This window comes from Plectropomus leopardus, chromosome 7 (assembly GCF_026936395.1).
Source record: "Plectropomus leopardus strain MGB_pleo_1.0 chromosome 7, ASM2693639v1, whole genome shotgun sequence".
NCBI lineage: Eukaryota > Metazoa > Chordata > Actinopteri > Perciformes > Serranidae > Plectropomus > Plectropomus leopardus.
In genome coordinates, this window is record NC_142182.1 from 33,349,153 (window position 1) to 33,355,333 (window position 6,181).

Consider the following 6,181-nt stretch of genomic DNA (forward strand, 5'->3'; position numbering starts at 1 on the left):
ACTGCCAATATTCCCTACAAACCACAGAGGGAAATATGTTGCATCAACATTCAGGAAGAGGCCAGTCAAGGGCGACAGTTTCTCAGAAGCGTCAGCCCAATTTTTCACCTCCAAATTAATACTCTCTCAGCGGCAGAGAGACTTCAGAGACACATGCATATCAATACACTTTTCTTCTCTTAATGTTGGGAGTTCAGTCAGCACGTGAAAGGTTATCGTGATTGGTGAAAGCAGTGATGGGTCTTTAAGAGGCAAGCCACATTTTCAAAATACTCTGAGAACTACTGTAGGACAAATTTCTATCACACCCATCAGAGCTCTGTATTGTACTTGGAGTCAGTCAGTAGGCGGGATTCCATCACAGATTTGTGCAAAACTTAAGCCATATTTTTCATGTTGATAAAAAGCAATTGTGAGATGACTTTCTCCAATGAGTGATGTTCCATGACTTCTTCTCTGATAACATTCCAAGAAGTATGGCGATGGATGTTCAAAACATTAGCAGGTTTATTTCTATTGCAGCCACCACACTAGCCATCATTACTTCCAATCCAAGGCCACATAGGCGTGTTATGGAGTGATAATGGATAGACAAGCCCCTTGTACATTGGAGTGGTCATGTGTGAGGAATTTCTGGGAGGTGATAGTCCATAATTTCACAGAAGAATTGTGGATTCAAAACTTAACAATGATCTGCTCAACTTTTGAAGAGTTCTGCGATGCAATAACACCTCTTGTAGCTCCAGATGCATCATGCCGGAGGGAGCCAGCTCCTACCAACAAGCACATAGCTATAGCATCATGTGACCTAAAAAAGCCAAGAAAGTGTTTCCAATGCAGTTTTGCGCAAAACATTTTTTTTCAAATCGTTTGAAATACCACCTCAAGCCAATGTCAAAACTTTTTTGCAATAAATGGGAGTTTTCTCGAAATCAACATGTTTCAATTTGCACAATTTTAGGGTTAATGGAAACCCACTAAGTGTGAAAATGAAAAACATTTCTACAAAAATATATGTAAAGCACTAGAGGCATTGAATCCACAGCTGAGCAGGACTGTAGCACCGAATTCTGGGCCTGATACATAAGTTGTTAATTTGGGGAAACTGAGTAATCCTGAGATTTTTTTCCTTACACAGTCATTTTACTTTCTTTCCCTTTCCTTTCCCTGTTTTGGAACTATGGTTTCCCTCTCCTGAGGAAAGACTTGACAGTACAGGGTGGTGATCCAGCAGCATAAGCAATCACTTACTCAGCTTTATTTTTGTAAACGAATCTTAGCAAAGGGGTGGACTAAGGCGTTTAGACGAGAACAGCCCTACTAAAAAATCGAAATGTTTATCCTTTGCGTTTTAAAAAAAAATCCACATTCATATGATAACATTGTGAAAACGATCTTCAACTGAAAACACTGTAGTATGTATGCCAGGCCAGTAGCTGACGGCGTATCTTTGTAATGACACAGTAGAAGAACACCATGCACCTGCGCATAAAGGCGTTCTTCTACAGAGCGGTGAGAAGAAACAAACAAGAAGACAATGGTGAATGCACGCATGAGAACCGTCAGCTTTGTCTGGAAGGACGATGAAGTCGGACTGTTGGGCAGCACAAACAGAGCTTGGTAGTCCGCCATTGTTGTTATTGTTGTCTTCCTACTCGGGCATGATTATATGCCTGAAATGTAATGTGCATGAGTGAAGTGTGGCTGTGACATCACTGTTCTCACAGCATCCTCACATTGCCAGTTTACACAGCAACAGAGGGGGTGGTGTTTTCAAAAGATGCCGTTGTCGTGTGAACGAAAGGCCGAACCGCAACAAAAATGTAACGTTTCATGTCGTGTTAATGGCCCCTCGGCGTGAAAGGTTTCTGTGCATTTTTTTTTGATGACAGATTAAAAAAAATGCACACGAAAAAACAAACTTGGTGAGCTACGCTTCAGAGCTCTGAATTTAGAACAATGTTAAGCATCACTGAACATAAACATTGAGAGAGTACTCCTCCATGTTTCTTCTCTAGCACATTCAATTACAGGATTAAAAGACCAGCATCAGATATAGTAAGACTGCTTGAAACTTTTCTGCTATTCTATTATTATTCTGCTTTTAGCATTTCACACAATAATTCAAATTCAGAGGGGATTTGCCAAAAATCATGCTGATGAAATGAGCCACAACAAGTTGGTAAACTGTGACCCGGACAGATCATGTTCTGTGTTCTGAGCTCTTAGTACTGTAATGTACAATCTGAAGCTGAGCCCACACAACATTATCCAATAACTCCATCCTATTTGATGGTGTTGCACTCTGGCTGCTCACCCTGAAGGTCTGCAGATCCAGGAGCTCAGTAGAGAGTCTCTTCTCCCAGGAGGGGCTGTGTGTGGGCTGGGTGCAACTGGTCACCTCCTGACTCCTCCACCCACAGGACTCATCCACTCCACTCTGCCTGTGAATGCATAAATGCAAACATACGTAATACACTGAGGAGATAACACTCATAGCATGTTTTTGTTTTGTTTTAATAGAGCCAGGCAGCTTTTCTGAGGAACTCTACCTTTAAACTTTTCATCACACAACTAAGTTGTCACTTTGCAGTTTCTGCTTACTACATGCAAACAGTGCCTTTTCAAAATGAACATCTGTTGGTGCTTTTGGCACCAAATCTATTTGATTAGTCCTCGAAACACATCATGGTTTGTATTAAAATGACCTTAACTTCTGGTTTCGCACGGTACCTGGGAAATAGTCTGGAGTTTGTCTGACCCAACTGTTAACCCCAATCTCCTTCATATGTGGACTCTCTCAGCCTTTATATTGCACCAGTTACACTGAGTGTCTAATTTTGCCTCTAATGGGTTTACATAGGCATTAGTTAAAAGTCTGATGCCTCTCACACAGACGCTAAAGGCTCATTAATACTCTGTTTACGTACAAATACAGATATGTCTGTGTCAAAAATTGTAAAGATCATTGCCTTCATACTTCCATGCACCCTTTATGTTGGCACAAATACAGTCAATAGATAGCACTAAAGGGCCATATTACCAATTAGTTCCATTCTGACATTTTTTAAATGTCCTTGTCATTTTCTACAGACGAATCTCACTTGAATTATGCTAAACTGTCCCAACGAATTCTGGTCTGCTCCGCTCATAAACCGTGCACAAATGAACACAGAGTATGGACAGAAGGCTTCGTTCGTCTCTGTACCTACGTACCTAACTTTGAGCATAAACTGGACTTGAAGGGCGCCATGCAGTGCTACACTCCCATTCAGTACAAGTCAGTAAACATAACATAAGTGTGGTTGTAACCAGCAAGGAAACCTCATTATGAACTTCATAAACACAGATTAAGACTTTTGGAAACTGTTTCAAATGTCACTATAAAAATAAGTCGATGACGAAAAAATGATCCGATCAGAAGCTACCTGACAAATAATTTATTAAGAAAATCTGATTACTTAAACAACTCCTCAGAACAGTTTGTTTGAATTCATTATTTTTTCCTACTGTGTGCACACATGCAGCTGACCAGTTTTTTCAAATTCCACAGGATGCTAAGAGCCAAGAGGTCCTTTCCACGGAAATAACACTGTTGTTTTTCACAAGATGTTACAAAACACACTTCCACAGGACTCAGTCCAGCTCAAAATGCCTGACTAATCACATGAACAGGCCTCCATCCTCCCAAACCTTTGAACAGGCTAATCAAATATGCTCCCTCTCCTTTCAAGGGCCTAATCCCTCTTAGCCAGGACGTAAGAAACGTGCCACCTGCTTCCAGGCGTACAGCTCGAGGCCTGACCGCCCTTGTGACACCACGCTGCCCTTAATCTCTTGAGCAAATGCATAGCTTCATCTAGTGCTGGATCTGGATGCACCACAGCATACATGCATATTTCTGTCTGTGCCCTCCAAAATCAGTCCTTTGAACTGGGGTTGCAGGCTGGGATTAATGGAATTTGGTCCAGAATATCCATTAATAAATATATGTTTTTCTCACGTAGGAGATATATATATATATGTTTTTCTCAAGTCTGTGAGAGGAAGTAATGCCTCACATGTACATGCAATCTATGTGACAAGCAATTTTGATAAGTTATAATTTTTTAAGTCTGTCTTAAAACAAAAGTCAGGTGTTAATATTTACATTTAAACTGTTTCTGCTTGCTGTAATCAAGTCTCCTGTTCATTCCAAGTTATCTGAAACAGCGCCATGCTTTAAAGCCAGTTTGACATAGTAGCTAAACTGCAGAATTATAACTTCTGTGTCAGTCAGCTGATGCCATGGCCCCCAGAAAGACTTTTGCTCTAACATTGTGAAAGAGACATCTGTAAATAAATGGATATACTTTTTGGGCATCTCAATTCCTGTGAAGTTACTCGCTTTCAATCAAATAAATCAATGGATGATTTAATAATTTTATCCCCAGTCAAGTTACAAGAGGACTTATCTGGAAGTTTCCCACAACTCCCTTGTGCACTTGATCTTTGGAACCAACACTGAGGAAAAAACAGCTCATTTTATCCGGGAAGATTAGCTTTTTTTGGCTTTATACGCCACTGAGTGAATAGAGCTCTGCCTTAGCTATATCCTCTTCTATTTATACATCCATGGTTCATTTTGACCATTAAGAGCCTCCTCATGTGTTTCTAATGTCAGTGAGGGGGGTCAAAGTCCTTGCCCAGTGCAAAAATTTCAATATTTCGATGAAGCTAATATGATGCTTCAGCAGGCTTACTTGGTCGAATTAAGTTGATGTCTCTTTCAGATATGCTGTCTTGTTAGTACAAAACTTACCCTTTGTGTTATTGTGTTTTTCAGCTTTGATAATTGTCCAGGAAATAAAAAAGGGAATAAACAAGAGGACTGATTACATTAAGAGGGGACAGTTTAAATGTAAATATGGCCATATTGTTTTAAGAGACACTTAAAAAAATGAGAACCTCAACCTTAATCATAAAATACATTGAATGAAGCCAAACAGCCTGAAGTCACAGGTCAGCAGTGAGATAGCTTTAATTCCTAATTTAGAAAATGCAAGATCTACAGAGACATGTGCTCAGACTAACAATTGACTGCCACAGTCAGCTTAGATTAAAAAAACCCAACTTTTAAATGGTCTTCAACATATGTGATATTTGGCAGTGTAATGTACGGATCAATATGAGGTCAGAGTTGATAATTACAGCAGGTCAGGAAAAAAAAAAACAAAACAGTACAGCAAAAGGGCAAAGCCTTGGATACCATAATTTTTCTGGTCATTTTAGAATCAGTTGGCTGGGTTGCATTTTTATTTCTTTAGGTTTCTTTTTTTTTTTTAGCATTTTGCATTGTTTTGTACAATGCACATTTACTTTTTATTGTGCGAATAAACCTTTAGCAAAATATTATCATTTAACATTGTTTGGTGCAAGCTTTTTTTTTAAAAAAACATTTTTGACAAATGACGCTTTTAAAGAGTGATGGGGGGTGGCTATTTAAAAAAGTGGTGGGGACATGTCCCCACTGTAAATAGCACCTATGACACTGACACTAACACTTTTCTAAAAGTAACATACTAAAAAAAACAAGTAAGATTCACCTTGTACTGAAAACTTGTATTATAGCACATCAGCTGGCCACTGCAGTAATCAAAAGGCTCTCAAACAACATTTCTGTTAACAACATTTTCATTTAATTGATTAATTAATTAATTAATTAACTGATTAGCTGAAAAGAGGTAGGAAATAATACATTTATACTTCCTCCTTCTCCTTTTTAAACATCTATGATGCAATTTCTTGTTGCTTATTTGAATGAATTCATTGAGTTTTTTGTCTAGGTCATCATCCATTTTTTGTTATTGCCAGTTTGTCAAATTTTTTATCTGTTTCTGCTTGCTTTACATGTTCAAATATCTATCTTCATATCTCACTTTCATGTAAGTATCAAATGAAGTCAGTTATATTAAGCTTTTAGAAGAGAGCATGTGAGGTTGTGCTGAGTTTCTCAGAATTTCCCAGAGCTTGTGTCGCTGCTCTCAGTCGAGACAGTGACGTACTGTATATGTGAAATGTATGAGAATAAATCTTGTATGAAGCATCAAGCTATACTGAATTGCTCTTGATGTGTTAAATTCTCAACAGTATCCAAACACTGCATACATTAAAAACACGATTCAACAGTAAATGAGTTCAG